Source organism: Trichomycterus rosablanca, unplaced genomic scaffold, assembly GCF_030014385.1.
Source record: "Trichomycterus rosablanca isolate fTriRos1 unplaced genomic scaffold, fTriRos1.hap1 scaffold_260, whole genome shotgun sequence".
NCBI lineage: Eukaryota > Metazoa > Chordata > Actinopteri > Siluriformes > Trichomycteridae > Trichomycterus > Trichomycterus rosablanca.
This window is the reverse complement of record NW_026947088.1, coordinates 285-19,909: the sequence shown is the minus strand read 5'-3', so window position 1 is coordinate 19,909 and position 19,625 is coordinate 285. Positions and strand designations below refer to the sequence as shown.

At 32.6% G+C, this 19,625-nt stretch overlaps 1 non-coding gene across 1 annotated transcript; it reads right to left on the bottom strand.

Annotated features, from left to right (window-relative positions):
* Positions 1-9,793: 9,793 nt before the first annotated feature.
* On the bottom strand, positions 9,794-9,867 carry trnai-aau (transfer RNA isoleucine (anticodon AAU)). The gene has a single exon. It is a non-coding gene; the product is annotated as a tRNA-Ile (tRNA).
* Positions 9,868-19,625: the final 9,758 nt, after the last annotated feature.

Sequence of the window (19,625 nt, the reverse complement as noted above, 5' to 3'; positions counted from 1 at the left end):
TAATCAAATACATTTATAACATTATAAATAATCATATACATTTATAAAATTATAAATAATAAAAAAAACTTATAACATTATAAATAATCAAATACATTTATAACACTATAAATAATCAAATACATTTATAACATTATAAATAATCAAATACATTTATAACATTATAAATAATAAAAAAAACTTATAACATTATAAATAATCAAATACATTTATAACACTATAAATAATCAAATACATTTATAACATTATAATTAATCAAATACATTTATAACATTATAAATAATCAAATACATTTATAACATTATAATTAATCAAATACATTTATAACATTATAAATAATCAGATACATTTATAACACTATAAATAATCAAATACATTTATAACATTATAATTAATCAAATACATTTATAACATTATAAATAATCTAATACATTTATAACATTATAATTAATCAAATACATTTATAACATTATAAATAATCTAATACATTTATAACATTATAAATAATCAAATACATGTATAACATTATAAATAATCAAATACATTTATAACATTATAAATAATCAAATACATTTATAACATTATAAATAATCATATACATTTATAAAATTATAAATAATAAAAAAAACTTATAACATTATAAATAATCAAATACATTTATAACACTATAAATAATCAAATACATTTATAACATTAAAAATAATCAAATACATTTATACCATTATAAAAAAAACATTTATAACATTATAAATAATAAAAAAAAACATTTATAAAATTATAAATAATGAAAAAAAACATTTATAAAATTATAAATAATAAAATACATTTATTAAATTATAAATAATAAAATACATTTATAACATTACAAATAATCAAATACATTTATAACATTACAAATAATAAAATACATTTAAAACATTATAAATAATAATAAAAACATTTATAACATTATAAATAATAAAAAAAAACATTTATAAAATTATAAATAATAAAAAAAAACATTTATAAAATTATAAATAATAAAATACATTTATTAAATTATAAATAATAAAATACATTTATAACATTACAAATTATCAAATACATTTATAACATTACAAATAATAAAATACATTTATAACATTATAAATAACCAAATACATTTATAACATTATAAATAACCAAATACATTTATAACATTATAAATAATAAAATACATTTATAACATTACAAATAATCAAATACATTTATACCATTACAAAAAAAAAAATACATTTATAACATTATAAATAACCAAATACATTTATAACATTATAAATAACCAAATAAATTTAAAACATTATAAATAATAAATACATTTATAACATTATAAATAATCAAATACATTTATAACATTATACATAATCAAATACATTTATAACATTATAAATAATAAATACATTTATAACATTATAAATAATCAAAAACATTTATAACATTATACATAATCAAATACATTTATAACATTATAAATAATCAAATACATTTATAACATTATAAATAACAAATACATTTATAACATTATAAATAATCAAATACATTTATAACATTATAAATAATCTAATACATTTATAACATTATAAATAATCAAATACATTTATAACATTATAAATAATCATATACATTTATAACATTATAAATAATCAAATACATTTATAACATTATAAATAATCAAATACATTTATAACATTATAAATAATCAAATACATTTATACCATTATAAAAAAAACATTTATAACATCATAAATAATAAAAAAAACATTTATAACATTATAAATAATAAAAAAAAAACATTTATAAAATTATAAATAATAAAATACATTTATTAAATTATAAATAATAAAATACATTTATAACATTACAAATAATCAAATACATTTATAACATTAAAAATAATCAAATACATTTATAACATTATAAATAACCAAATACATTTATAACATTATAAATAATCAAATACATTTATAACATTACAAATAATAAAATACATTTATAACATTACAAAAAATAAAATACATTTATAACATTATAAATAACCAAATACATTTATAACATTATACATAATCAAATACATTTATAACATTATAAATAATAAATACATTTATAACATTATACATAATCAAATACATTTATAACATTATAAATAATCAAATACATTTATAACATTATACATAATCAAATACATTTAACATTATAAATAACCAAATACATTTATAACATTATAAATAATCAAATACATTTATAACATTATACATAATCAAATACATTTATAACATTATAAATAATAAATAAATTTATAACATTATAAATAATCAAATACATTTAAAACATTATAAATAACCAAATAAATTTATAACATTATAAATAATAAAATACATTTATAACATTATACATAATCAAATACATTTATAACATTATAAATAATAAATACATTTATAACATTATACATAATCAAATACATTTATAACATTATAAAAAATCAAATACATTTATAACATTATACATAATCAAATACATTTAACATTATAAATAACCAAATACATTTATAACATTATAAATAATCAAAAACATTCATAACATTATAAATAACAAAATACATTTATAACATTATAAATAACCAAATACATTTATAACATTATAAATAATAAAAAATACATTTATAACATTATAAATAATAAATACATTTATAACATTATAAATAATCAAAAACATTTATAACATTATAAATAACAAATACATTTATAACATTATAAATAATCAAATACATTTATAACATTATAAATAATCAAATACATTTATAACATTATAAATAACAAATACATTTATAACATTATAAATAATCAAATACATTTATAACATTATAAATAATCAAATACATTTATAACATTATAAATAATCATATACATTTATAACATTATAAATAATCAAATACATTTATAACATTATAAATAATCAAATACATTTATAACATTATAAATAATCAAATACATTTATACCATTATAAAAAAAACATTTATAACATCATAAATAATAAAAAAAACATTTATAACATTATAAATAATAAAAAAAGCATTTATAACATTATAAATAATAAAATACACTTATAACATTATAAATAATAAAAAAACAATCATAACATTATAAATAATAAAATACATTTATAACATTATAAATTATAAAAAAAGCATTTATAACATTATAAATAATAAAATACATTTATAACATTATAAATAATAAAACATTTTTTTATAACATTATAAATAATAAAATACATTTATAACATTATAAATAACCAAATACATTTATAACATTATAAATAATAAAATACATTTATAACATTATAAATAACCAAATACATTTATAACATTTTAAATAACCAAATACATTTATAACATTATAAATAATCAAATACATTTATAACATTATAAATAATCAAATACATTTATAACATTATAAATAATCAAAAACATTTATAACATTTTAAATAACCAAATACATTTATAACATTATAAATAATCAAATACATTTATAACATTATAAATAATCAAATACATTTATAACATTATAAATAATCAAAAACATTTATAACATTTTAAATAACCAAATACATTTATAACATTATAAATAATCAAATACATTTATAACATTATAAATAATCAAATACATTTATAACATTATAAATAATCAAATACATTTATAACATTATAAATAACCAAATACATTTATAACATTTTAAATAACCAAATACATTTATAACATTATAAATAACCAAATACATTTATAACATTTTAAATAACCAAATACATTTATAACATTATAAATAATCAAATACATTTATAACATTATAAATAATCAAATACATTTATAACATTATAAATAATCATATACATTTATAACATTATAAATAATAAAAAAAACATGTATAACATTATAAAAATAAAAAATAAAACATTTATAACATTATAAATAATTAAAAAAAACATTTATAACATTATAAATAATAAAATACATTTATAACATTATAAATAATTAAAAAAAACATTTATAACATTATAAATAATAAAATACATTTATAACATTATATATAATAAATACTGTTAGTAATTGTTAAACTGAGATCTGATGCTAAAGTCCTGTAACGTGATTCATCCTGCATTCATCATTTCCTGCTCACACTGATCTGCATGAGCACAATACAAGCTTTCACTGTATGATGCTTCATCCCAGGTTCCTCTGATTCTATTCAATCCAAATCTTATTTTACTCAAGATAAAAAATATCTTACTGAGTTCATCTTTATCTTCAGGTTCTTCCTTCTTCACAGGCTTCATCTGGAAACCTCCACACTGTTGGTCCTCTGGGGTGAGGTGTTCCTCAGAGGTGACGTGTTCCACAGGGATTAAAGATCCTTCACCTGAAATGTCTTTGTTTTGTGAAAGAAGAAAAATAAGTTTGTTATTGTTGGTAGTAACGACCGACTTCTTTATTAAGCACTTAAGTTAGAACTAACAGACACGTACTTCTATACTATCTGTCAAAAACACGACCTATAAACCTTTGTTCAAACAGGGTTTCAGCTGATTTAATAATAATAACAATACAACCGCAATTCAGAAAAAGTTGGGACAGTATGGAAAAAGCTAATAATAATATAAACACAGACTTTGACTTTTATTTGATGTCAGACAGGATGGAGCAGAGATGTTTCATCTTTTATCTGTTCAAATTCATTTCATTTATTAATAAACATCCATTCCTGCGTTTCAGGCCTGCAACACTTTCTAAAAAAAGGAGGAGAGTTAAGATCTGGATGGAAGGTGCAGACTCATCTCTCCAGGACCATCAGCACAAACAATCACGTATATATTGAATATATCAGCTTATATACTCGACTTTATTTCTTCTCATTCATTACCCAATCATTCAGCCACTTGTATTCACCCGGCATTACTCTGTAATTATATACTAGTGTAAACACGGTACAGTCAGCATGATCTGTTTAATCTTCTTTATCTTCTGTCTCCTCATTTCACTCACCTGCTCACTTATGCACTAAATATACTAAAATATTACAAGAAATTCAGACACGACCAAATTAGGAGAAATGATTTTGCTCAAGTCTTACTGAGTTCATCTTTATCTTCAGGTTCTTCTTTCTTCACAGGCTTCATCTGGAAACCTCCACACTGTTGATCCTCTGAGAAGAGCAGTTCCACAGAAGCCACAAGTTCTGCAGGGATTAAAGTGACTTCACCTGAAATTCATCAATATGAGAAGAAGAATCTCAACAACTGGAGGAAACTGAAGGTTGTGGGTTTGGTTCCTAATAGGGATGTCCCGATCCGATCTCACAGATCGGGATCGGGGCCGATCAAGGCATTTTTAACTGATTGGAAATCGGCTTTAGTAATGTCGATCATAACCCGATCTTTTGTCCATGCATGTCCGCTGTGTGGAAATACTTTAAATTGGAAAGTGAAACAAGTCCAACAGCGGTGTAATGTCTGTAATGCGAGCGTTTCACGAGGCGGTGGGAGCAGAGCTGCGTTCATTACTGTAGAATTTTACTGTTTATATGGTGTGTGAGTCGAGGATTACTCCGGTTTACAAAACAATAACTTTTAATCCGAGTATGAAAACTTCAGGACCAGAACATACAGCTTTTACCAGTTTACGTGTTACAAGACTGAACAACATCTCAGTATCAAGCTCTCTGATTGGCTTAGTTATGTAACCGAGCGTCGTAGTGATGCACTCGCTTAATAAAGAAATTAAATACACGGTATATTCACTAATTGTCGGGAGCAAAACACTTTGTTAACTTATTCTGTTCCGAATAGCGGACAGCCAGAGCCGAGCACGCTATCCCATGCACTATGGAAGCCCCAAAGGGTCAAAACACACTCACTTTGCGTAGAAACGTCCATCAATCCATTGTCACAATACAAGCACTTTAGGAACTGGCTTTCCTTCATAACAAAAGAGTGACTTTCCGTTTTATTTTGGTATTCAGGTTTTACTGTAATGCTGTTAAGTAACTTATTTGTTTTTTTATATTCAAGTTAAGCTGCTACACCACTTGTGAGTGGAGATTTTTGTTCATTTTTAGTGTATCACTGCATTAAACAGAATTATGTTCTTTGAATATAAAGTTCAAAGTGAAACTGTAATTATCTCACTTCATTTTTACTACAATGCTGCACTAGGTTTGTTTACTTTTATTTTGTAAAAGAACATTAAGCAATAGTTTGGATGCAGGCAATTTTTTCCCTACAGCACTGCAGAGCTATTCAGTTGTTAAACATGTACATTGGATTAATTGGAATAACTGTAATGTACTTGAAGTGTGCACCGTGTAAACAGTGTTATCTAGTTCTTATCTAGACAATATCTAGAAAATACAAGTATCGGTTTGATAATCGGTATCGGATCGGGATCAAAATTAAAGATCGGGATCAAGAACAAAAAAACGTGATCGGGACATTCCTAGTTCCTAATCATAAATAAATCCTAGTTACATTAAAACTTAAATCGAGACTGGAGTGTAGCAGCTGTACTGTACTACTGTACTGTACTACACTAAACTGTACCATACTGTACTGTATAATACTGTACTGTACCACACTGTCTGGTGAAAAAGTGGCATCATGCTCTATATTTACTTACAGAAAAAATCATCATCATCATCATCATCATCATCATCATCATCATCCTCCTTTTGTATTATTTTATTCTGGAATTCTTCATGTTGTAGATCCACAGGGGTGACGTCTCCCTCTTCTGCTGACTGCATTATTAAAGATCTAATAGACAGACAGACAGACTATTCAACTATAAACAAATTTCAACTGTAAACAAAGTTCAACTGTAAACAAAGTTCAACTATAAACAAAGTTCAACTATAAACAAAGTTTAAAAATATCACGTGTTTATATAGAACTGTGAGATTTAATCATGAAGAAACTCAATCAGTTCCGCTCAATTGATTCATTTTGCTGGATCGGTTCAATGAATCGGTTCATCAGTACTGAATCATATGTGATGCTAACAGTTAGCGGAGCAGCTAAAAGTTTGTGTGTTTAAATAAAACTGAAGTTAAATCTCCTCAAATCCTCACAGTGATGTTTTATTATGAACTCTAGTTTTATTATTAATTAGAATGTGGTTATAATTAAATATAAGGGTTATAATTAAATACATATTTTACTTACAGATGAGGCTCTACAGTACAAACACAGCAGCTTCTTGTTCTTCTTATGATGTTTAATGGCGGTTGGCAGAACAACTTAAGACGCACCAGCGTCACCAACTGGACTGGAGTTGAACAGCAGCTTAGCAGTAAAACATCTCCATTAGCACATCTGTATTAGTGGTGTGCGATACTGAAAAATTTCATATCGATCCGATACCAAGTAAATACAGGGCCAGTATCGCCGATATCGATCCGATACTGATACTTTGTACTTACTTTCATGTAGGGTAGAGCAGTGTATCATGATTTATGAGGTGAATGTATCATCAATTTGCTTTGACTAATAAATGATTTTGTGTTTATTAGTTCATCATGTGCAGTAAAAACCCACTACAGTTTATAGGTGAATAAAAAGTAATTTTATTAATGTAATAAACTTTAATGAAGTCTGGGGTTTTTGTTAAGAAACAATTATATAATAAGAAACATAATTCCCCCTCTCATAGTACACTCTGACTTTTTGTAAAATAAAGTACAGAAAAAGTTCCGGGAGTCTCCAGCATATACATAGCGGCTTCCTCATTCCCGCAAGTCAGATAAAATCTCCTGGAATCTACAACGAGCGGCCAAGAACGACACACACGCACACACACACATGAAGGAGACACAGACTTTTTTTACTACGACTGCGTATTAAATCTGTTATCTGATATACAATCTAGCGCACTGTGTAGGGAACATAAATCAATTGTCTAATATACTGTCTAGTGCACTAAGTAGGGAACATAAATCTATGATCAAAAATACAATCTAGTGCACTCTGTAGGGAACATAATTAATTATGTAATACAGTATCTAGTGAACTGTGTAGGGAAAATAAACCAATTGTCTAATTCACTATCTAGTGCACTACGTAGTGCACTATGTAAGGAACATAAATCCGTTATCTGATATACAATTTAGTGCACTATGTAGGGAACATAAATTCATATCTAAAATACTATCTACGTAGTGCACTATGTAGGGAAGCGACTCCTTCAGCTTCCAATTTCTTGGATTGCTGAGTACTATCAACTTAGTGAATCGACTCTTTCGAGTCTATTCCTGTCCTTCGACTTAAAGAATCGGATTAAAGAATCGACTCAAAGAATCATTTGATTCATTTGAACGCGCAGACTCACTCGCTCTCCCGCTGAGAGCTTCTCAAACTAGAGGTGGGTGATACCGGGAATTTTGGTATCGATCCGATACCAAGTAAATGCAGGGCCAGTATCGCCGATATCGATACCGATACTTTTTAATATTTAAGCTTCATAGATCCAAAGGATCCAAAAGACCTAGGATAGAATTTCGCCAAACATTGTACGTGACAACAAAATACTTTATTATCACAATCAACATTTTTGTTTAGAAACAATGGAACAGTAACAAAACAAAGTTTGCCTTAACATTAGGACAATAAATCTTTTTTGAGGTAGAAAAGGAGAAACCACAATACAAAATAAAAATAAAAATTCTCCCCTCACTAGACATCTTTTCTAGTTCTTTCTTTCTTTGTTTCTTTTTTCAAATAGAATTGTTCTTAGGAAAAACAATAAAAAAGAAGGAATTTTCTTCCTTTCAGTGCAATTCTGTTTTTTCTTAAATAAACAGTGTAAAAAAATATCACTCAACACAACTTAAAACAAAATGTCCTGAGGTAGAGGGCTGACAAACCACAATACAACAAAATTAACACACCACAACAAATACTGTAAACAGTTTCAAACTTGTTCTGTTTTTCAAGTCGAACAATACAATAAAATAATACAAAGAATAAGGAATTTCTTCCCTTCAGTGCACTTCTGGCTTTAAACAAAATAAAAACAATAAGTGAAAAATAAATAAAGAAGGTATAAATAAAGAAAGAATACAGCTACACTGTGGGCCCTCCCCCCGTTGAGAACAAAGGATTAGAGATTTTTATTTAAGAACAGTATCATGTCTCTCTCCGTACTGTGACGTGTCGACTCGAGGAGAGCGCTGAGTGGGCGGGTCAGGCTGAGCCTACCTGCATGTCTGTTTGGCTGGCGCCGCTGAGCCACGTGACGGTGCAACAACAAAAGACGACACAGCGCAGCGCTACTCTTACAGACAGAGAGTAGACTTTGATGAATCCGCGAGCGCAGCAGTCAGCTTGAGTATCGATCTTTTTACACGAGTATTGCTCAATATCAATACCAGCGTTGGTATCGATATTATCGATATTTGGATCGATCCGCCCACCTCTATCTCAAACTGAACTCCGTCTTTCTGCACATGAGGAAGAAATCTATGTAGAGATCTCAAATAACATGAACCTGAAGGTATGAACTTACATTGTAGAAAAGAAAACAAGCCAGTAGCAGCAGTGTGCACATTAAACCATTTACAGAAGGGTCATTAAGTTTGGCTAATTGAAATAATGGCATGTTTCTGACTAGAATGAGAGGGGCAGTAAAAAGATCTCACACTTGTCAGAGACAATGTTTGAAGCCCAGGTTAATAGGACCTGTTAGTTAGAGAAGGATCACTTGTTTGTTAGTTTAAGTCCAAAAGCAGGTGTGGCCCGTACGGGGATCGAACCCGCGACCTTGGCGTTATTAGCACCACGCTCTAACCAACTGAGCTAACCGGCCTGTTCATCTGTACTTTCTTTAGATCTTTGTACATAATTCTACACTAACCCCATTCAAGCAGCTGAAACGCACTTTAATAATACTAAGAGGTTTTGTAGGTTCTTCTATGTGTGAACTATCTAAACTATATTTCTTAAAGTTCTTGACTGAGCTTAATGCCACCAACCAGTGACTGGAGCAGATACGACTCAGGTCCTGCACACAGTAAGTAGTGCTGATACACAGTACCAGCCTGCACACCAGAAGGGCTCCAAACATCAAGTTTTCACCAGGGCCGGAGTTGGGCCCCTTTTTCAGACCGGGAGTTTCATGAACAAACCCGGCCCACTTTTTCCACGGAGGAAAATTTTGAATAAATAAAACAGCAGCTAGCTCTTACAATGACTTTTTATTGGGTATAAGTTCAGGTGTATGTTGGTAAGTTAACAGAAAACACTTCACATAAACAAGTTTAATTCAAATTTAAATCAGATAAAGATTTAAAAGGTAAAAATGTGATAAAGATGAAAAAAGTATTTACATTTGTACAGGAGCAATAAGTTGAAATAAAAATTAAAATTGCATTTGTCTTTTCAACAGAGAGGTGCTCTATTGTTAGGTTTACACTAAACTCTTAAGTAGCTTCACTATTTAGTGGCTACCTAAAGCATCAAAAGCCTCCTAAGCAGTGCACTTTATTAATAACGGTGTCATTGTCTATAGACATGAGACATTGCTTATCTGCTGCTCTGAGGCTAAAAAACATTTCATTAAGGGTTAGCCTGTTTTGCTGAATAACATAACATGCTTGAAGTTTTTTTTTTCTTTTTTTTTTCTTTTCTTTTTAACACTTTGGCCTATAATATGATGGTGTAAAATTGATAGTGATTTAGGCTATTTGTCTTCATTTGTTAAAATAAATTAGGCTATCGTGCTGACATCTTTCTGAATGTCTGAACAATTTAACATATATCATGTATATTCTCTATGTTATATTTTACATTACAGATAACTATCTTAGTTTAAATAACTCTGTTAGACTATCCTCTACCTGTCCCTTCAGTACCCAGACAGCACAATACGTAGGTGAAGCATCGGTAAAACACCGCCGTGTAGGAAATTCATCGCGTTCTATTTTTAGACGTAGGATATTGGGAGGCAAAACGTGGAAGTGTCGCTTTTTGCTTTCCTATGCAACGTGCATCGGCTGAAGATCGGAACATCGCGTTTTCAGCTCCACTGTCGCATCAGGGTCACATGGAGCCGTGGTCAGAGAAGCCCGCTTGGGACTGAAAGATCACCGGTTCTAGTCATCAGACTGTATCAACGATTTTAAAGGAGCAGAGATGTACATGCAGGAAAAGTAAAGCCAAATATTACCCATAAGAAAAAGATATTTTACTGATACTATCGTCAACAATAAATATAAACTCAGGACACACGAAATTCACTGTTGGTTTTGGACAGAAAATGAAATTGCTATATTAGATTTATATGCACTGCCCCCTGGTTCCATGAACTATAGCTACTGTATAGAAATCTGAATCTGTAACTGGTCATATTGTGTACACTGCCAACCCTGGTTACTATAACAACCACTGTATCAGAGAATGTAATGTGGCCTTTCATTAAAAAAATAAATCAATGTCAGGTGTAAAATGATAACCAGACAGTAGCAACATTTACAGTCACAAACAAATCAGGTTGGTTTACTGCAATGGTAGTTTGAAATGCAGTGGCATTAATAAAAATATTGTTTCAACAAGAACACAAAAAGCTCAATAAGAGCATTTTCCACACCTTTAACTGTATACACAGGTGTAAAATATGTAATTTTTAAGATATAAAATATTCTTTGCCAGCCCATTACAGCTTCACATAGTGCCCAGCTCACTCTCTTCCTGCCAGCAGCAACAGAATTTCTGTTATCCATCAATGAACATTTAAAGGAAATGGTATCCTACACCTAACACCAAAGATTGCTGTGGCCATTTATGATCTGATAAGCAAAACATAATTTATCATGTAATGTTGAGCATTTAGCAGTTTGCAATAAAATAAATCCTTCAGCTAATAATTAAGGTTGCTGTGGCTGTTTATGATCCAATCAGCAACACTTGCTTCATTTGTACATTAGGCTTATTAATGCTGGCAAATTTTCTCTTCTGATTTACAAAAAATGAATTTGTAGAAATGCTTCAGCTGATGCCAAGTAGCCTTTATTACATGGAAACTTGCAGAAAATATAAAAATATTATAAGGTCAACATCATACAACAGATAAAAATTGAGTTTAATGTGCATATAACAATATAGAACATGATGTAACCTTAAAAATAGTGAGCCTGCATGAGATTACAGCCACCTGTAATATAGTTTCAGTTCAGAGTTGACTGAATAAAATATTTATCGATTTAAACACATTTACGAATGATGGTAGAACCAATCATGTTAAAATACAACATAAATTGAACTTGAGTTGCATATGTTCAATTCCCAGGATCCATGGCTGAAGTGCCATGGGCACCGGGGATGGCTGCCCGACACACTGGGTGTGTGTTGACTGGTGCACTGGTGTGTGCGTGTTCACTGCCACAGATGGGTTAAATGCGGAAGACATTATTTTATAGTCAATGCGAAATCTGACCGGGAGCCAGTGCAGTGTGCATAAGACAGGGGTGATGTGTTCATATTTTCTGGTTCTAGTAAGGATTCTGGCTGCTGCATTCTGGACTAACTGCAGTTTGTTTATACACCTACTGGAACAACCAGACAAAAGGGATTACAATAATCCAAGCTAGAGGTAACAAAAGCATGGACAAGTATTTCTGCGTCATGTAGTGACATCATAGCTTAGCAAGGTTTCTAAGATGACAGAAGGCTATCCTGGTGGTGATAGCTACATGAGCTTCAAAAGAAAAACTGGAATTAATAATCACACCAAGGTCTATAACAGCTGTACATGGTGTAACTGAAATACCATCCAGAGTTACTATGTAATCAGAAAGTTTACTTCTAGCTGCCTGTGGTCCTAATATTTTTTATTATATCATTTAGTAAAAGAAAATTGTTCAACATCCAGAGTCTAAACTGGTGTCTCTCATCTGGATGTGCTGACACATAGAACTGTGTATCATCAGCATAACAGTGAAAGCTGATACCATGTTTAAGAATAATATTAACCAGAGGTAGCATATCTATACATACAGTGTATCACAAAAGTGAGTACACCCTTCACATTTCTGCAGATATTTAAGTATATCTTTTCATGGGACAACACTGACAAAATGACACTTTGACACAATGAAAAGTAGTCTGTGTGCAGCTTATATAACAGTGTAAATTTATTCTTCCCTCAAAATAACTCAATATACAGCCATTAATGTCTAAACCACCGGCAACAAAAGTGAGTACACCCCTTAGTGAAAGTTCCTGAAGTGTCAATATTTTGTGTGGCCACCATTATTTCCCAGAACTGCCTTAACTCTCCTGGGCATGGAGTTTACCAGAGCTTCACAGGTTGCCACTGGAATGCTTTTCCACTCCTCCATGACGACATCACGGAGCTGGCGGATATTCGAGACTTTGCGCTCCTCCACCTTCCGCTTGAGGATGCCCCAAAGATGTTCTATTGGGTTTAGGTCTGGAGACATGCTTGGCCAGTCCATCACCTTTACCCTCAGCCTCTTCAATAAAGCAGTGGTCGTCTTAGAGGTGTGTTTGGGGTCATTATCATGCTGGAACACTGCCCTGCGACCCAGTTTCCGGAGGGAGGGAATCATGCTCTGCTTCAGTATTTCACAGTACATATTGGAGTTCATGTGTCCCTCAATGAAATGTAACTCCCCAACACCTGCTGCACTCATGCAGCCCCAGACCATGGCATTCCCACCACCATGCTTGACTGTAGGCATGACACACTTATCTTTGTACTCCTCACCTGATTGCCACCACACATGCTTGAGACCATCTGAACCAAACAAATTAATCTTGGTCTCATCAGACCATAGGACATGGTTGCAGTAATCCATGTCCTTTGTTGACATGTCTTCAGCAAACTGTTTGAGGGCTTTCTTGTGTAGAGACTTCAGAAGAAGCTTCCTTCTGGGGTGACAGCCATGCAGACCAATTTGATGTAGTGTGCGGCGTATGGTCTGAGCACTGACAGGCTGACCCCCCACCTTTTCAATCTCTGCAGCAATGCTGACAGCACTCCTGCGCCTATCTTTCAAAGACAGCAGTTGGATGTGACGCTGAGCACGTGAACTCAGCTTCTTTGGACGACCAACGCGAGGTCTGTTCTGAATGGACCCTGCTCTTTTAAAATGCTGGATGATCTTGGCCACTGTGCTGCAGCTCAGTTTCAGGGTGTTGGCAATCTTCTTGTAGCCTTGGCCATCTTCATGTAGCGCAACAATTCGTCTTTTAAGATCCTCAGAGGGTTCTTTGCCATGAGGTGCCATGTTGGAACTTTCAGTGACCAGTATGAGAGAGTGTGAGAGCTGTACTACTAAATTGAACACACCTGCTCCCTATGCACACCTGGGACCTAGTAACACTAACAAGTCACATGACATTTTGGAGGGAAAATGACAAGCAGTGCTCAATTTGGACATTTAGGGGTGTAGTCTCTTAGGGGTGTACTCACTTTTGTTGCTGGTGGTTTAGACATTAATGGCTGTATATTGAGGGAAGAATAAATTTACACTGTTATATAAGCTGCACACAGACTACTTTTCATTGTGTCAAAGTGTCATTTTGTCAGTGTTGTCCCATGAAAAGATATACTTAAATATCTGCAGAAATGTGAGGGGTGTACTCACTTTTGTGATACACTGTACATAGATGGGCCTAAAACAGAACCTTGTGGAACACCAAACTTAACCTTACTGTGCATAGAATATTCACCATTTACATCTACAAACTGATAACGGTCACTCAAATAGGCTGTTCCCTAAACTCCAACAATATTTTCTAGCCTATAAAGGAGATCAATGGTGTCAAAAGCTGCACTTAAGTCAAGCAGTACAAGCAGGGAGACACAACCCTGATCAGAGGCCAGTAACAGGTCATTCACAACTTTAACCAGCGCTGTCTCTGTGCTATGATGAGGCCTAAACCCTGACTGACAAATGTTATTTCTATGCAGGTATGAACATAGCTGCTGTGCTACAACCTTTTCTAGGATTTTGGAGATGAAGGGGAGGGTTGATATCGGTCTGTAATTAGACAACTGGCAGGGGTCTAGGTTAGGTTTTTTGCCAGAGGTTTGATAACTGCTTTAAATGATTTAGGGACATAGCCAGTACTAAGAGATGAATTGATCTTTTTTAAAAGAGTTGTATCTGTTTTAGGAAAGTTGTGGGTACGGGATCTAGTATACATGTTGTCGATTTTGATCAAGAAATTAGTGAAATTAACTTGGTCTCACGGAGAGGGTTAAAAGACTCTAAACGCTGATCTGATGTAACTATACTGACATCTAGTTGGTTTGTCATCAGATTGCTCAGGTTTAGATTAATAGTATTAATTTTGTGCCATATGTTTTCAACTTCATCACTGAAAAAATTCATAAAGTTGTCGCTGCTAAATACTGATGGTGTGGATGCTTCTGTAGTGGTGGTCTTCCTAGTTAGTTTTGCTACAGTATTAAATGTAGGATTAGTTTTGTTTTCTTCTAGCGAGGAGAAATATTTTGCTCTAGCAGCACTAAGAGCTTTTCTATAATTTAGGAGACTCTCCTAAGTTTGACTCTGTTCTAAGACAGTCATTCTGCTGTTCACTCAAGGGGAGGCTGCTACAGGAAGCCAGGGAAGGGTACACAGCAGGGAAGTGATGTGTTTGAACTTTTGAAGGTTGAAGACAACTTAAGCTGCTGCTCCATAAGATGATGTCCGTTGTACATGCTGAGATTCGAGCCAAAACCTGTGTCAAAAGGAAGAAAAGAAAGAATAAGTTGAGTGTTGTTAAGCAAAACAATGGTAGACAAAGCCAAGTGAAGAAAACATCACCAAATTAGGTTATGACGAACACTGCCATATTGTTATTGCTGTACTGTCCTGCTGCAGTGGCATCAGATCTGTTTTTTTTTTTTACAAAATATATACACAACAAATGAGTGTTTCAGCTAAAATAGCTCAATAGATCAAGTTACAGAAGACAGTATATTTGCTGTACACGTTACATAATAACCAAACATTAAGTGGTTTAGTTCCTTAAACATCACATGTACTGCATGCAGCACCTCAGATTGATCTTTCAGGCAGTCCTTTACGCCAAACTTGTTTTTAGTAGGGTTGAACTAATAGAAAAACTAAAATTAGGGCAATAATCTTTGAAAAGCAATACAGCAGTGTATTCTGATAGTCAGTCAGACATTTTCTCATCTGCTTAGTCCGTCAGAGTGGTGGTTTGTCCGGAGCCCTCCCGGAATCACTCAGCACAAAGCAGGAATACATATACCACATACCACACACACACACACCGAGGGGCAATTACGTGTATCCAATAAGCCTACCCTTTGTGTTTTTCAGGAGCAGGGAGGGAACCAGAGCACCTGGCGAAAACCCACACAGACACAGGGAGAAGCTCCAAACTCCTCACAGACAGATGCTGAAGCGAGACTCGCCTGTATAGTTTTTCAATTCTAGCAATATCTTTAAGTCATATATTTGACACATAAAAAATTAAGTCTGGTAATACCTATAAACTGTGATTGCCTGTCATTATTTTCACATTTGTTTAATTCTGTTTTGTGAAAATAATAAATATTAAAATATAAAATATCACTCCAACGGGTCACATTTTTTACCCCAGTGGTGGAGCATGGAGTGATGCACATTCAAACGGTAAAATATTTAAAGCATAAGACTGAATATCTGTGCATTAACACATCTTAGTGAATTATCCCATACTAAATTAGTCAATTTAGGGAACATTAACAAATAAGGCTAGTATACTGAATAAAGTATGCAACACATTAACCACAAACAGCCTATTTATTATGCTGTAGGCATTGTGATTCTCTTGACTATCACCTTATGTTGCAACTCGTCTGATTTTAAATTAATAACAAAGGAAAAAGAAAAAGTTAGTGAGACTGAAAATACAAGGCGAGTTAAACGTCTTAAACAATTGATCATAATAGGCTTTATGGGAAGCTCATGCTCAGTACAAAAATATTGTACTACCGTATAAAAGTAAAATGTAAAAAATAAAAAAGTTACTCTTTTACTATATTAAATGTAAGTTATACTTAAGCAATCTTGATGGTGTATATTAATAACCTACTGTAGGAGCACTGGGTGCTGCATGGTGAAGGAGCAGTGATGCCACAGTGATGCTACAGACTGCCAAGTGGACCATGGCTAGATTAAAATTCAACATTTGCTGTGGCTGCAATTTCATTCAAGGTCAACACCCATTCCATTTCAAGTTATGTCAATCCATTTACCTTCAGTTTTAGAAAACCAAAAACCTCTGTGAACACACCAGGCCCAGTTCTAACACCCTGCATCCATCTTTGCAGGGCTCTTATTCTTGGTAGAGGAACCCTGCACTACCTGCAGGGTCTTGTAACCTGTTGGACCAGCAGCAAAGTGATTGATCTATTTCGTCCCTTTTGTGTTTAGTCTGACTAATGCCTCAATTTAGTCATTTTGAAAAAGTGGTCTTTAAATGATTTGCCCCCAATTCACTTTGTTTGAGAGCAGCATTATTGTTCTTTATTATTTTAGTGCTGCTTTTGCTTTTTTTCTTGTCTACAGGGTGGGCCATTTATATGGATACACCTAAATAAAATGGGAATGGTTGGTGATATTAACTTCCTGTTTGTGGCACATTAGTATATGGGAGGGGGAAAACTTTTCAAGATGGGTGGTGACCATGGCGGCCATTTTGAAGTCGGCCATTTTGGATCCAACTTTAGTTTTTTCAATGGGAAGAGGGTCATGTGACACATCAAACTTATTGAGAATTTCACAAGAAAAACAATGGTGTGCTTGGTTTTAACTTTATTCTATCATGAGTTATTTACAAGCTTCTCTTTGTTTACAGCCATTGACATGTCGCAGAGGTTAACACGCAGATAGAAATTGTGTTGATGTCTGGTGAACGCAGTACCCGGGTCATTGCAGCAGATTTTAATGAAAGACACCCTACGAGACCACCCATCTCCCATGCTACAGTTAGCAAGTTTCGTGAAACTGGTTCAGTGTTGGATTTGCCAAAATGTGGACGCATGAAAACTGTCACTAATGAGGAAACATCAGTGGCTGTCCTAGCTTCATTCAGCAAGAGCCCACAGCGTAGCACTCGCCGCATGTCACTGGAAAGTGGCATCAGTCGAACATCCCTTCAGCGGATATTAGCTACTCACAAATGGCACCCTTACAAACTCCAGCTGCTGCAGCATCTCAACGATGATGACCCAGATCGGCGCACTGAATTTGCAGAATGGGCAAAACAAAAATTGGAACAGGACCCTCAGTTTACACAGAACATTTTGTTCAGTGATGAGGCAAACTTTTATGTGAATGGTGAAGTTAACAAACAAAACCACCGCTATTGGTCTGACACTAACCCACATTGGATAGATCCCTCCAAGACTGTTGGAACACAAAAATTGATGGTATGGTGTGGTATATGGGGTACAAAGATAGTGGGGCCATTCTTCATCAATGGAAACCTCAAGGCCACTGGATATTTGAAATTGCTACATGATGATGTGTTTCCCTCTTTATGCACTGAAGCTGGCACGTTCCCTGAGTTTTTCCAGCAAGATGGTGCACCACCACATTATGGGTGTCAGGTCCGAGAATTCCTAGATGAACAGTTTCCTGGAAAGTGGATTGGTCTTCTGAAACTACGGATACTGGAAGCCTGTGCTAGCATTTCTTCTGCGGTGTTGCTATCAGTGTGTGAAGAGTGGGAGAAGAGGGTTGCATTGACAATCCAACACAATGGGCAGCACTTTGAACACATTTTATAAGTGGTCAGAAACTTGTAAATAACTCATGAAAGAATAAAGTTACGTTAAAACCAAGCACACCATTGTTTTTCTTGTGAAATTCTCAATAAGTTTGATGTGTCACATGACCCTCTTCCCATTGAAAAAACTAAAGTTGGATCCAAAATGGCCGACTTCAAAATGGCCGCCATGGTCACCACCCATCTTGAAAAGTTTTCCCCCTCCCATATACTAATGTGTCACAAACAGGAAGTTAATATCACCAACCATTCCCATTTTATTTAGGTGTATCCATATAAATGGCCCACCCTGTATATATTTTTTAACAGATCCCAATGACCTTTCCCTATTCCTTACTTTAAATAAATCAAACTTTAAGCTTCCCAGTGCTGTGGTTTTTGTTTGTAAAAAGTGCAAATGCAGTGTTTGAATAGGATTACCTCATTTTTGTTGGTGTAATCTCTGGTAATGTTAAGATGTGTGTCAGTCACTCTGAGCGACAGGAGCATCTCCAGGCAGCACAACAAACCATGGTGGAGACTATATGCAGGACAACGCAGAGGAAAGAGCACAGACAAACTGTTTAAGTTCATGAGACATTCATTTAATGAATTTATGATGAATGGTAAATAAGTGCATAGTAAAAACAAGGACAAGGCACATGTGTGTGTGTGTGTGCACAGATATATAAATGTGTTTTAATGTGTCATGTCCTGTCTAGACATGAGGCGTTTGAATGTTTCCCTTTTAATAGCAGATTTCTGCACCTGCAAGTCAATTTTGGCTTCTTCTCCTTCTGTTGTATTTAAAAG